This window comes from Triticum urartu, chromosome 1, assembly GCF_003073215.2.
Source record: "Triticum urartu cultivar G1812 chromosome 1, Tu2.1, whole genome shotgun sequence".
In the NCBI taxonomy this organism is placed as follows: Eukaryota; Viridiplantae; Streptophyta; class Magnoliopsida; order Poales; family Poaceae; genus Triticum; species Triticum urartu.
In genome coordinates, this window is record NC_053022.1 from 440,712,995 (window position 1) to 440,726,931 (window position 13,937).

A 13,937-nucleotide genomic window follows, 5' to 3' on the forward strand; every position below is an offset into this window, starting at 1 on the left:
CTTGAAGTTTACCTGAATGTGTGTCAGATATGCAATGTCATGTTTGTAGATTGAATGTGTGAACTGCATACATGACTATCTTGTAACATGCAAATCTTTTGTTGTTAAATACGTGTCATTTGAGTGTCTCCATTACATACAATCTATGAAGTTTACCTCTCTAGCTGCTTTTATTCCAGAGAGACTTATTTTTGATAATTCGATAATTGCCTTTGAGTGTCTTCTTGCTAGCCGACTAACATTTACCTAGCATTGCTTGTTGGTTGACTTGAGTGATCACCTAGGAGGGTTAAAGGCCCTATGCAACTAGTGGGAACCAAGCCCGGACTTTGTTTGAAACCCTGACGATAGAAAGTTGAACAGCAATGAAAACCCTAAATGGGTAAAGTAGAAAAATAATTTCAAAAGGAAATAAGAAAAACATTCAAAACAAATGAAGATAGTTCAAAGGAAAATTCAAGTTAGAAAAAACAGGAGGAAACTATTTTGGAGAATAAAATATAGTCAAAAGAATTATTAGTAAAGCCTACAAATAATAGTGCAGAAAAAAGTTAAAAGTCTCAAATAAAATGTTGGAATGTTCATAAATATTCAGGAATGAATTTAGGGAAAGTTTGTCTTTAAAGAAAAATCAAATATAAATTTAGGCTGTAGCCAACCCGGCGTCGGCTACCATGCAGTAGGACGAGATCCACACCGCAGCATAGAGGAGCCCAGCATGCCGGTGGCAGAGTTGGATCTCGAGCAGGTCAAGGGGACCCCAACCGGAACCAGAGTATCCATTCCAACCACGAGGCCCCGTTGGATCCATGAAGAGGGAGGGCGAGGGCGGCCCCGGAGATCTTGCAGGGCAACGCCGTACGGGAGCGATGAGACACGAGGACTGAGGAGGAGGAGAGGAACGGGAGAAGGCAGGGCTTTGCCCGGTGGTGGCAGCGCGGGAGGGTGCCAGACCAAGCTGTGGCAGCGGCGATACGCCCCCCGTGGCGCCCTAGGTAGGCGACGCGGGGCATGTTTTTTCAGCGATCTCGTTCATAAATAAAAAGTTCTAACTATTTGGTGATTTTTTTTTGCGATGAACTATCTTATGAATTGAATGTATATATACATGTTTTTGTGTGCTTGTTCATTTATTTTAGTCCGTACATATTTCATATTGAAATATTCAAAACATCTTATGTTTATGTACTAGGTGAGTATGTTTTTGCCAATGTTTTCTCCGTGGTAGAATATTCCACCAATTAAATCGACCCATGGATGAGGAACTACACATACGATGAATTATCGCATGATGTCTGTACGTTCAGACTGATCTGGTTTTGTGGGCCATAACTTTAGGAATCAGGCCTGTGTCTTGTGGCACAAAAATCGGACGAAAAAAGTATCGTGCGTAAGGTAGTTCCGGCGAATATGAAACCCGTTCCTCATTGATGAAGATGCTAGGACAGTGTTCAACAGTTTGGTGAAGATAACGGTGGGCAATGGCGAAAGAGTGCTGTTTTGGAAAGATAGATGGTTGAATGGCATGACATTTGCTGATGTTGCCCTAGCCATTCTAGCCGTGGTACACGCTAGAGCACAAAATCAGTGAACGGTCTGTCAAGCTATGATTGACAAACATTGTGAACAAGACATCAGCCGAGACCCGTCCTTTATGGCTCTCATGCAACTCATGCACCTCTGGGTGGCTATTACTGCAGTAGAGAGAGATGTTGATTCACCGGACGTGTTTACTTGGCCATGTGATACATCTGGGAGATACGCGACAAAAACGGTGTACCACATATTGTGCCTTGGGCTTACCAGATCACCGACATATAAGTGCATTTGGAGGAGCGGTGCAATACTTAAATGCAATTTTTTTTTTGCATGGCCGGCTGTACAGTATAGGCTGTGGACATCAGACAGGAGGGTGCGGCATGGGCTACAGGACGAAACGGCAGTTTACTACTCTTGTCTACAAGAGGAAGACACAATGGATCATATCATGATGCAATGTGGATACGCCAAGAAGGTTTGGCATTCATGCTTTGCGAGGGTGGGTGTCAATCACAACCAGATCAAGCTTCCACCTTCACATCTTGGTGGCTTCAGGCACGAATGGTAATTCCAACAAGGCATAGAAGAGGGTTCGATACTTTGACCATACTCGTTGCTTGGTCCTTATGGAAACAATGGAATGCACGAGCATTCAGGCGCACGGAATAGCATAGGAGACCACAACAATTGATCTTTCAAATCATGGAGAGATTCAAGATTGACACACCACGGGAGTTGGACGACTACAACTTTTTGTGAGAAAGTAGGCTAGAGGTTTCTTGTGTGGTGTTGGTGTATCTAGCAAGATGTTCACATCCACGTTTAGCATCTTGTAAACTAGATCGAAAACGCGTCTTGGCGCGTGGTGCCCGGCTGAACGTTTTATCCCAGCTTTTAAACAACCGCAATATTGTTGATATTTGGTATAGGATCATTTTCCAAAGTCATGGAAGAAGGCAAGGCAATCACATGTACAAAATGCAAAGCAACCATGAGGGATTTTTTTTTGAAACAGAAGCAAAAGACTTACCTCATTCATTAATAAAGAAGGAGAGTTTTAGAGTACAAATTAATGGCTCCACAACATAGCCCGTTCGTCAATAAAAGGAAAATAACAACTACTCTCGCGGCATGATAATGCTCAAGTGCCTAGCTCCTGCCGTGACCCAAAGTTTGGCTTCATCTTGGATTAGTTTTAGAATGTAGAAGTGGGGCGTTGATTTCTTCCTAAAAACTCTAGCGTTCCTCTCATTCCAGATGGCCCAACCAACAAGCATAGTAAGGGAAGCCATGGCCTTCCGGTTCGCCGTATTGGGCTTCAACATGTTTGTCCACCAATGCTTGATGCTGCGCTCCGCCTGCCATTGATGGATCTCGAGAGCCCCTAGGCCAAGCCACTCCTTTACCAATCTCCATACGCGCAAGGTGAACCTGCACCGAAAGAAGAGGTGCGCGGACGTCTCATTTGCCCTTCTGCAGAGGATGCATAGGCCGCAATTCTCCCAACCTCGCTTCTCCAATCTATCCGCCGTCCATATCCTGTTTTGAATCGCTAGCCAAGAGAAGAACTTGACCTTGGGAGGTGCCCAAACCTTCCAAATAGTCTTGTTCATGGTTGTCGTCGTGGAGCCCAAGAACTAGATCCTATAAGCAGAGGCCGCCGAATACTCACCGTTGGCCTCAAATTTCCAGGATATGTCGTCATCAATGTCCGGTGAAAGCTGGAATTGCTTCAAACGGACCACAAACTCCACAATGTGGTTGATCGTTAGGTTGATGGATGGATCGATTTTGTGCACCCAAGCATTGTCTCGCAGAGCATCTCTCACCACCCACTTCCTACGCTTGGAGGCTGTGAAGATGAGGGGGGCAATATCTTTAGTTTTTTTTCCTCTCAACCATGGTGCCTCCCAGAAGGGCGTCTTCCCTCCATTTCCCACGGTAATGACGGTGGAGGCGTAGAAGAGGTCCATATCCACCTCAGAGCATGGGTTTCCTAATCCCACCCATAGTCTAGTCGGGTCCTTCCACTCCACCCACGGCCATCTCAACCTACCATGAGGGATTTTGTAGTAGAACCATTCATCTTGAAGTTCATGAGGAATGTAAATATATACTTTTCCAAAAGCGAGACCAGACGAATAATCCACATCAAGTTTGATACAATGTACTTCTCATACAGCAAAATCAAGGCACAGCAGCAATGCGAGACAAATAACCTATGTAGTTCCACGGAAGCATATTTTTGGATAGATCCACCTGATCTTCTTGATCGTCTTGACATTCAACCTTTCATAGGGCCATGAGCAAAAGGAAGAAAGCAGAGAGATTTAGTTAGTGGCAATAGGAGGATAAAGAAGTAAACTGTACTATTGGTAGCTACTACAATGTCCAAATCGAATAATCTAACGATCATATCCACTTGTACATATTTGGGCCCTCTGTTCAATATGTACCATATAAATTAGGTGTCGCCCAACCTGGGCGATTGGGGGGAACCCAGCCGCCGGTGGCTCACCACCCCTCCTTGTGCCTGCCCCCGCGTCACCGTTGCCGGATACTGATTTATATGGTTCTTCTATGGCATAAAGTGATGCAATTTATTGCCAAAGTAGGAATGGTTCATAGCAGAACCATATAAATTAGGCGGCAAATGAGTAAGAAGATTAGCCCTCTGTTCTAGCCAAATTAAGGGGCTGGCTAAGGCATGGTGCTGCACAATCTTCATACCAATTTTCCCTGCTACAATGTAATGAAGCTTTGAAACTACATATACCAAGATATTCATCAACCCATTCAGAACATATACCAATGTAACGAAGAGGGAACAGTTAATTTTGATACAGAACATGCACTTGTGAATTGGCAGGTAATATGAAGGTGTTGTATTGGAATTTTACCTTCGCTTTCAGTGACACATATCAGATAATCTTCCCTCAACCCTTTCATGATGTGGTTGCTGCCGGTGCTCTAGGAAGAACACAGTTTTCTTAATACTAATTTTGAAATAAGAAAACCTTATCATTGTGGAATATAAACAGAAGAAAAAGCAAATATATGCAAATTGTTAAGTTTGAGTGAAATTTTAGAAACTGAAATGGCATGTGAAATATATTTTTATCTACATTCTTCATATAAGCATCGTAAAGAGAAATGTAACCATAAACTTGCCCTATTGGATATATCCTATATATTTTCTAAAATAAACTATGTATCAAACAGAAGTCAGAACAAAGGGAATATGCATCAAATATGATTTCACCTACATTCCTCATGTACACTTCACAAAAAAATAGTGTTGGCTTGCTTTTCATAAAAATAGCAGTGGGGTCTTATCCTACTTGTACAGCTAAAAAATATATACGAATTCACCCCACTCAAAGAAGTACACCTTTTTTTAGGAATCAAGTGTAAATCAGCCAAACCTGTAGGTAAAACAGAATTGGAGATTACATAGCAGAAAGAGTTCCATGATAAACATTAGGACATGGATGAAAATTAGACACTGTTACACAACTACTACTATAATTGACCAAAATAGAGAATAGCCTAAGATCCACTTGTCCAGCTCTATGAGAAACACAGAAATGAGAACTTGGAAAGTGAAGTTGTCACCTGCTGCGCCATCTTCAGATGGACCATCCACTTGTGCATCATCATCATCTGCTGGTGGTGGTGAGGATTGAGCTCCAGGAGCCCTGCCATTGCTAAGTTTTTTAGAATCTCCTGCAACAAAAATGGGAAGGTTATTTAACACAAAATATATACAACAGTGCAAGGAGCTTCCAAAAGAAGGATGACATGTGAGATTCAGCAATCCATGTAACCAGAGTAGTTAGCATCATTTGTAGGACTGTTGTATCACATATCACTTTCTGACTCGGTTACATGGGAAGTTAGAAAGTGATATGTGATTACAAAAGAATACATGGAAATAAAAGAATTTTAGTAATAGGTAAATAAAAGCATTTCTCTTTTTGTCTACAATCTACCTGGGTCTAAAAATACAAAAGAAGTTTCGGAGTCCTAATTAAAGTTTCCCCTGATTGAGTAATCCTTAAGAAAAAACTGCAAAAGTAATTGGCTAATAAAAGCATTTTAGTACTATATATATGAACGTACATGTGGTATATCTGTACCAGAAACATAAGAATTAGCTCTCATGTATAAGGGAGCGAGCAGGAGAAACATGGAGAGGCATGAGGGGCAAGAGTGTACCAAGATTCGTCGACCGAGATTAATCGAGCGGGGTAGGGTTTGTACCTTGACTATGTCGAGGTCGCCATAGCCGCACTTCCGGATCCAGGCGAGGTACCGTGAAACTTAGACATGGAGAGAAAGGTGTCTTCTTGACTTCTTGTATTCCTCTCATTTGCTACTCTTTTATAATTGGGTTGAGCCCAATCCAGCACAAGGGGGCCTAATACATTTTGTTGTCTGTAGAAAGTAACAACAGTCGAAATAAATTAATCAGTTCAGAGGAATATGAATAGCTGACATAGTTGATCATTTTTTCGCGCTTAAAATACCGGGAACCTAATACCTTTAAAACATCAGCATCCCAATGAAAAGCACCATGGATATTATTAACCCGAGACAGACATACAACAATTCATTTTTGTAAGGATCTAAATGCAATGACCATTTTTACCCTAACAATGACATAGGTCTAGATTATATATTTATGTAAGTACCCACGGGCGCATAGGGAAATCAGAGTGATTGCTGAAAATGACCAGTCTAATATAGCAAGCATACATCAGAAGGATGGCATAGATATAAATAGGTTCAGTACATAACAGTTGGTCCAAGCAATAACAAGATGCAGTGGAATCAGTTATGCCAAAAGCAATGCAATTTGGACTGAAATTGTTGCCTGGAGTCCTGGAATCTGTCCATGACTCCAGGGTGCTAAGCAGCAAATTCACCTGCTACTACATTCTAGAATATGTATGTAGTTTAGTTAGTACCTTTCTTTTCGATGTAGTGGCCATGGTCGCTGCAGCAGGCACCGCGGCTGTCTCAGCCTCCTCTTCCGTCTCTACGGCCCGCGCTCCTCCTTCCGAGTCCTGAGGAACCGCAACGGTGTAAGCCCCTGAAATTAAAAAAGAAGAGGAACCACAACATCTCATCAGCCTGATTAGTCATGGAAGGAAGCATCACATTTATATACACGACAGGGGCAACCTAATTTGAGAAATATTCTGGGAGCTTATATCAGTCTAAGCGGAAAATTGTTCCAGTAAACCATAGTCTGATGTAATTGTAATAAGATTCAGGAAGAATTAATATTTCAAAGCAAACCAAATACTCACGTCCCCACAAGAAAGCACAAACAGTCCTTGTTCTTTAAGTTGAATCTGAACTTCGCAAGCAAAATGATATACTCCCTCCGTTCCTAAATATTTGTCTTTTTAGAGATCTCAAATGGTTACCACATACAGATGTATATAGACATATTTTAGAGTGTAGATTCACTCATTTTGCTCCGTATGTAGTCACTTGTTGAAATCTCTAGAAAGACAAATATTTAGGAACGGAGGGAGTAGGAAATAAACAATATACGAAGCATGCAACAAAGAGACTTCAATCCAAGCAGGGAACCAAAACTCTTCGAGATATCCATCAATCCACTCCCTGGTCCACATTGGCAGGGGTGGCAAATAACTTCCAAGAAATTAATGCTCGCATCTACTATGGGGTCCCAATGCAGAAACGGAAAACATAATTGTTTTAACTAAAACAAAAAGCTACAGGCAAGCACATAACAAGCACAAAAAGCTACAGGCAACCTACCTAGAGCAGCACAAGAGAAAGAGAGGGAGCCAGAGGTAGGAGAAGGGCTCACTCACCTGAGAGGGAGGTTGTGGTCGACCGCCGTCGTCGGGGTAGGACGTGGGTTCCACGTCGCGCAGCAGCAGCGATTCCTGCGGGCTCTGGTCTGAAATGCATCACAATGTCCAACACCGTCAGACTCAAATTCAGGTTTAGTATGACAAAGAATGGGACGCCAAGACAAATCTGATTCAGGTTCAGTATGACAAAGAACACATCACCAAGTGAAATGTGATTAAGGTTCAGTATGGCAAAGAACACGCCACCATGAGAAATGTGGTTTTTAGTGTCTAGTGAGCAAGTATTATGTGTATTCATCTGTAACTTGATTACATGAATTCAGGTTCAGCATGTCAAGAAAGAGCAGTAGTGCTATGTATTCCTCTGTGATTGGATGACCATGACCAGTATGTCAAAAGCTTCATCTTACCTGTAGACTTCAGATAGTAGTATAAACACTGTGCTTGTAGGACAACAAAGCGAGGAAGCCAGTCATCGACATCGGCGTCGTCTATGATAGGTGGCTCCCCAGGAAGTTGAGTCCATCTCTGCAACGCACAAGAGATCATTTAGAGTCATCAGTCTGTTGAACAACTGTCACACAAACGAAGCTGTTTTTGGGGCAAGCAAACAAAAGTGCACTGGTTTCTTACGTACACTTCTGATATGGAGGTACCCGGAAAGGAATGCATATCTCAAGACTTCGTCAATATTTTCTAACCTGCAATGCTAAACTGTATGAATCACGTCTGACGGAGAAAAAACACTGAATATAAACAGACACTTAGGTTCAGGTGAAAATCCACACAAACGTTGAAGCTGAATATTGAAGGGGTACTTCATCATACCGGGCTTTTAGCTGGGACTCCCTTTCATCGGCATCGGCAATTTCGCTTCGTAATGATTCTACTTCAGCTCTTGTCAATTCAATCTGATAACAGTGAAAACCGTTGGTGTACTTGTAAGACAGGATTCGAGATACATGACAGAAACAGGGGTAGTTAGAAAACATTGTAACCTTGTCGTCATCCTTGTTGCTGGAAGACCACCTAATGCGAGGAATAGACAACAGTTGCAGAAGCGACGAAGCTCCCTTGACTCATTTCGGGGTCCAAGAACACCTGCGTGGACTGCTTATTACAGGACAGGAACAGCAAGCGTGTCAGTACACCCAGAATTAAAGGAAGCGGTCGAATTAAACAAGCCTTTGACAGCCATTGTTCGTTCTGCCATGAGTATCATCACCTTGGTGAGGATCCATGTTGCTCTTACTTGTGGACAGACCATCGGCAGCGTCCATGCCTCCATGGGCTCTTTCTTGGGCGTGAAGTGCTGCTGGAAGACATCTATTCTTCCGTAAACATCATCCAACCAACGGCACAGGTGCTAGAAGAAATTGCATAGTCTGTTTAATGGTACAATGTAGCGTAGAATTAATAAGTGTAAGACAATATCGATAGCGAAGTGGTACGCCACATATTAATTAGACTATCCAGTGCAGGTATTATCTGTTGAATGGGTAGTTTCAGCAAAGGTATTCTGCGCAAATAGGAAGGCTCGTAATATGGTCCAAGCATCAGGTGAAGGCCTCAGATTGCTTCCACGAGCATGTTTGAGTGTTCTAACAATGCTGAAATTCTATTATTAAGACCCGTGCAATAAGCCATTAACTGACAGTTTTATTTATTATTCTATCATAATGGCTAACCATCCAAGAGCTATCACTCCCCCTAATTTTCTGTCTCGGAGAAGATGCACATTGGTCCATCAAAATAAAACACTAAAGCCTGGAACACATTAGTTACATTGGATATGGATGCTACTGCATACTTCTAATCTGAAACCATGAACATTTGACAGGCAAATAAATTGTAATATAACAGATGTATGAGCAGGTATAACTTGGGATATCCAGGAGAACTATTTCTTAGAAGATCAAATGATATTCATGATTCAGTAATATAAGTAAGGTCTCCCAATAAACATACTAAATCTGAATTTTGATGTCAATACAAATGTGACCATCGTACACTAAACAGAAAGGACTATCAGAACCTCCTTGATTCTCCTAATAGCAATGATGGCCTGCTTTTGAATAGTCCCAGGATTAATTAACCATGGAAAACAAAAGCAAGTTCTCCTAACAGAACCTCCTTGGTTCTCCTAAAATCAAAACCAATCGTTGAAACTAATAGGAGGCTAAACTGCCTAAACACACACGCGCGCGAGCGCGCATACATCAGACATCTCTATAGTACCAATTCAGGTAGATCAAGAAAATGAAAAGCCGAATAGCATGGCATATATAGAATTGTAGATTAGTATCTGGTATAACCAGAAAAGTTGAAGAGCATCCAAACACACAAACACCTCATACCAAATTATAATATTCAGCATAGGGCACACACTACAGTATCTCTGAATCCATATCTAAAGACTGCAGTTATTGCTGAATGGCATATATATGAACAAAATGCTAAAACGGACATATATAATCCTTACTGGCATGGATATCAAGGAGGTCGGCCACCTGCCCTCTTTCATCAGTCACATGAGGTAGTTCAGACACATGTCTCGGCACCCCATCAACAATAATCCTGCAATGATATATTCGAGATGTCAGAACCAACGATACAGCATGATCTTTCCCAGATCTCTGTAACACCTTTTTGAAGTAATCATGTTGATTTTTTAGTATTTTAGCATGTCATTTCCACTGTATAAAACATTTCAAGAGCAGATTAGGTAAATGGTAAACCTTGATGTCCAGTTATCCCATGATCCCTCCAGAAATGACCTCATTTCCTCCTTGACTCCATGTAATCAAAGTTGGAATTCCGTTTTCCAGGGGGCTATTGTTGGTGCATTCATCCGAGCCATTAATCCCTGAATGGTAAAAAAGGTGAAAATTCAGTCGGTATCGGCAACGGAGCTACTGGAACCTGTCAGGTTCACTTAACCGTGAGTGCAAGCAGGACCATCAATAATGTTCATACATGTTACATTTTTGGGCACCTCGTTAAAAATGTTCACAGCCCAAAAATGTAAAAACATAATGACCAAGAACTTCAGTCCACCTGCTGATATTTACCTACGGTGAACATGTTGGTTTTTTGATCTTGTACTCCGCCCACTCTGGCTCCGGATCATCTTCGTCTGCAAATGTTATCCCGGACGAAGCCTGCTTGATATACAGCCTACAGATATAAATCGCAGATACATCATTTAGGGACCAGGGTCCAAGGATGGGATCCACACAAAGATAGCTGTGTAAGCCATGGATGGTCAAAACGCTTGCAGAAACAAGTTTAGAGCTTGACTTGACTGAAAATGGAGAGGAATGAACATATTAACTGAAGCATAGCAGAATGGTGGGATAAATACTATATGAATATCAGTGTCATCGGGAGCATTACGATTGCATGAGGATGATGAGGTCACCCTCCCCGTACGTGCTGGCGGACAGCCTCGTGCTGATCTCCTGCTACACCCTCCCGTGCGCATCCAATTGCTGCACAAAGCGCAAGAACACGGACATTTCTTAGGCAAACCATGAACCAAGAAAAAGGGAGGCTTTGGGGATTAAGGGGCGGAGGGCGTACGTACCTAGAAGATGCCGTTCCACTTGCCGGCGTTGTGGTCTAAGGAGGAGTCCGCGCCGGAGAGGCGATCTGTCGGGGCGAGGACGACGGAAACAGCGACGTGGACGGCCGTCTCGGCGGCCGACGCTCGTCCCGGCGATGGCGATGCGTGGCCGTAGCCCCCGGCGTTGGTGGTGACGGCGATGGCACGCGCGCAGAGGTGGCCGCCGGGCCTCTCGTACGGCAGCGCCCAGTCGCCAGCCTTCCTCCTCTCGCTGGCGCTCATGGTCGCCGTGTCCAGGTGATGAGGCTGGGGGCGGCGCCAGGGGGAGCAGCAGCGACGGGAGAGGATGGGGAGGCGGCGCGAGGGGGAGAAGGGAGGGAGGGGACGGAGGCTAGGGTTCTCACCCAATCGGCACCTTCCTTGCCTCATCCGACCATGGGCCAATCAGCGCCCAACACGCACGAAGAGGCAGGACGTGAAAAGACGAGAGTGCCCTCGGCGGGGCGCGTGATTTACGTGCGGTAGTACGAGATCTTTACAGCGGGGGTAACTATTCATTGTTACAGCTCCTTTTTTTTATCCGACGGCCCAGCTCTTCCAGCGGCTTGATCCAACGCACGAAAACGTATCAAGCAAACGGATCGGACGGCCAGAATCGCCTGAGCTCTGAGGACGTCCGGGAGTGACTCGATCTCTTATTTCTCGATACTTTGCTCCTTTCTATAAAACTATGGTATGTCATTAGTGTACTCTTGAAAAAATACAATCACAATTGTGAAGCCCTCTTTCTCATGTCGTTATGCCCCGTGAGTACAAATGCTCGATCTATTCTCAAAAAATGAATCGACACTAGGTTCAAAAAGAAAAAAAGACAACATCGCCAATTCTCCAGTTCACGGTCCAAAACGCCAGAGACGTGCACCGCTTGCCTGCAGCGGGTGCGGGACAGGTGTCCCTGCGCACCTTTCGTCAGTCGTCCGATCGACGGCCACCTCCACGCCTCACGGCACACTGGACGGCTCCCGCGCCCCGCTCCGCTCCACTCCTGGTGATCTTGTCACCTTCCTTGTCCTGATACGGTGCCAGCGCTTGTCGGGCTATGGGGGCTTTGGCTCTGACACATCGGAGCGGCGAGCACGAGCGCGATGGCGGCGGTGGCCGAAGCCGGGAGGGCGGAGGGGGCGAGCCTGGTGTCGGCGGTGCGGGCCGTCGCGGAGACGGCGCGTCCGGCGTCGAGCGCCGCGGTGGCGGCTGGGGTGAGCATGGCGGCGGTGATCCTCAAGGGGAATGACACACCATTCAGGTCGGTCGGGTGGTGGGCATACGCCGGCATCTCCTGCTTCCTGGTGTTCTTCACCGGGATCATGTCGGGGCTTACCCTCAGGCTCAGGTCGCTTGGCCTCGTTGAGCTTGAGATGCTCGAGATCCTCCAGCGCAGCGGCACCCACTCCGAAAAAGAACATTTGCGCTTTCCCGAAAAAGTGAAAAGGAAAATTCTGCTTCATGATTATGGTTTTTTGTTTATTTTTTGTTTATTTCTTGTTTGTTCCTGATTTTTTATTCCCTTTTTTGTTTATGTTTTTTTGGTTCCTGATTTTTTTATTCCCATTTTTTCGGTTCTTTTAGAACTTATTAACATGTGATATAGTGTTGAAGAACTTGACGCGAAAAAGGCAGCGGAAATGGTTTGTGATTATGACAGATGGTTTAAGAGATGAAATGTTTTGGGAAATAAATATATGAAAAAAGGCAAAAAAGAAAACTCACAGGTTGTGACAAGTGTCCAATGCGCCACTTGTAACCATGGAGAAGATGAGAATCAACCTTTGGAAGGGCATCTCCAATGCAAGCCCTCAAAATAGACACCCCGATACGTGGGAGGGAGAGAGATGAGGACATAGTGTGTGGGGTACGTGGTGGCTTTTGGTTCGTCACGTAGATGTTCAGACTCCCGGATAGCTTCGACAGGTTTCCTTCCAATATATCGGGAATCAGACATGTAGATTGGTCCGCGGTCATTTAGGGGACCCTATTGGATGGCAAAAGCGGTTCAGACACTATGATCTTAACATATATAGGCGCTTTGATGGTCCGCTTTGGAGATGTCCTAAATAAATTCGACTGTCACATCAAAAGTTGGATTGAGGTAAGATTTCCTGAATAGCGCTGGCAAGCTGAAGTTATGTGAGCATCTTTGGCAAGCACAACCCTCTAATTAGTGATTTTGGAAAGAAAAAAACAGTGCATTGTTTTTTTAATAGAAACCAAGGCATAGTTTTTTTTTAACAAAACCAAGGCATAGTGTCTACCCGGGTTGGTTTGGGCCGGGCTATGATGCTTTCACGCCGCATGATGTTTTTCTTTATGGATATGGAAGCATCAAGCTAAGTCAATAATTCCTGATGTTCTTTGGGTGACTTTTCTCAACAACAAAAAGAAGAAGGAGAAAAAGAAAGAACTGATGTCTACTCGTCACTAGATTATCTTTGGACTTCCCTAGAAAAGTGAGTATGTATGAGTTGCATTATCATGATCTCATGAATCATGATGCCGTAGAGATCCACGGTAACACAACACATGAACACGTCCGTCTTTGTCTTTTTATTTTTGAAAATTAGGCACGTCTGTCTCAAGCCCAAAGTCGTCCATAACTGAGATACTAGTACTGTGCTTTTTCGGATTTTGTCTAGCTAGCAGCAGTAGTTCGAGGTGCCTTGTTGACAAGAGCAATGGAGTGCTGCGTGTTGGAAAATAGCATGTGTTGGCAAGACAGGTAGCATGTATTCCCCTCATCCGTAACTGTCAACGTCGTTATCAAAAGGCAGCACTAATGCACAAGATAATTTTTTGTACGTAGTAACAGTTGGGCAGACCAATAAGGCAATCACCCCATACGACATCTTTGATCTTACCATCAACATTGATGTCACCAACTCTGATCACTTCCATGTCAAACTATTGCCAAGCACCTGCATATA

General features: G+C 43.9%; 1 pseudogene; it reads right to left on the reverse strand.

Annotated features, from left to right (window-relative positions):
* Positions 1 to 3,632: 3,632 nt before the first annotated feature.
* On the reverse strand, positions 3,633 to 11,393 carry LOC125516967 (annotated as a pseudogene).
* Between the last annotated feature and the right edge of the window lie 2,544 nt (positions 11,394 to 13,937).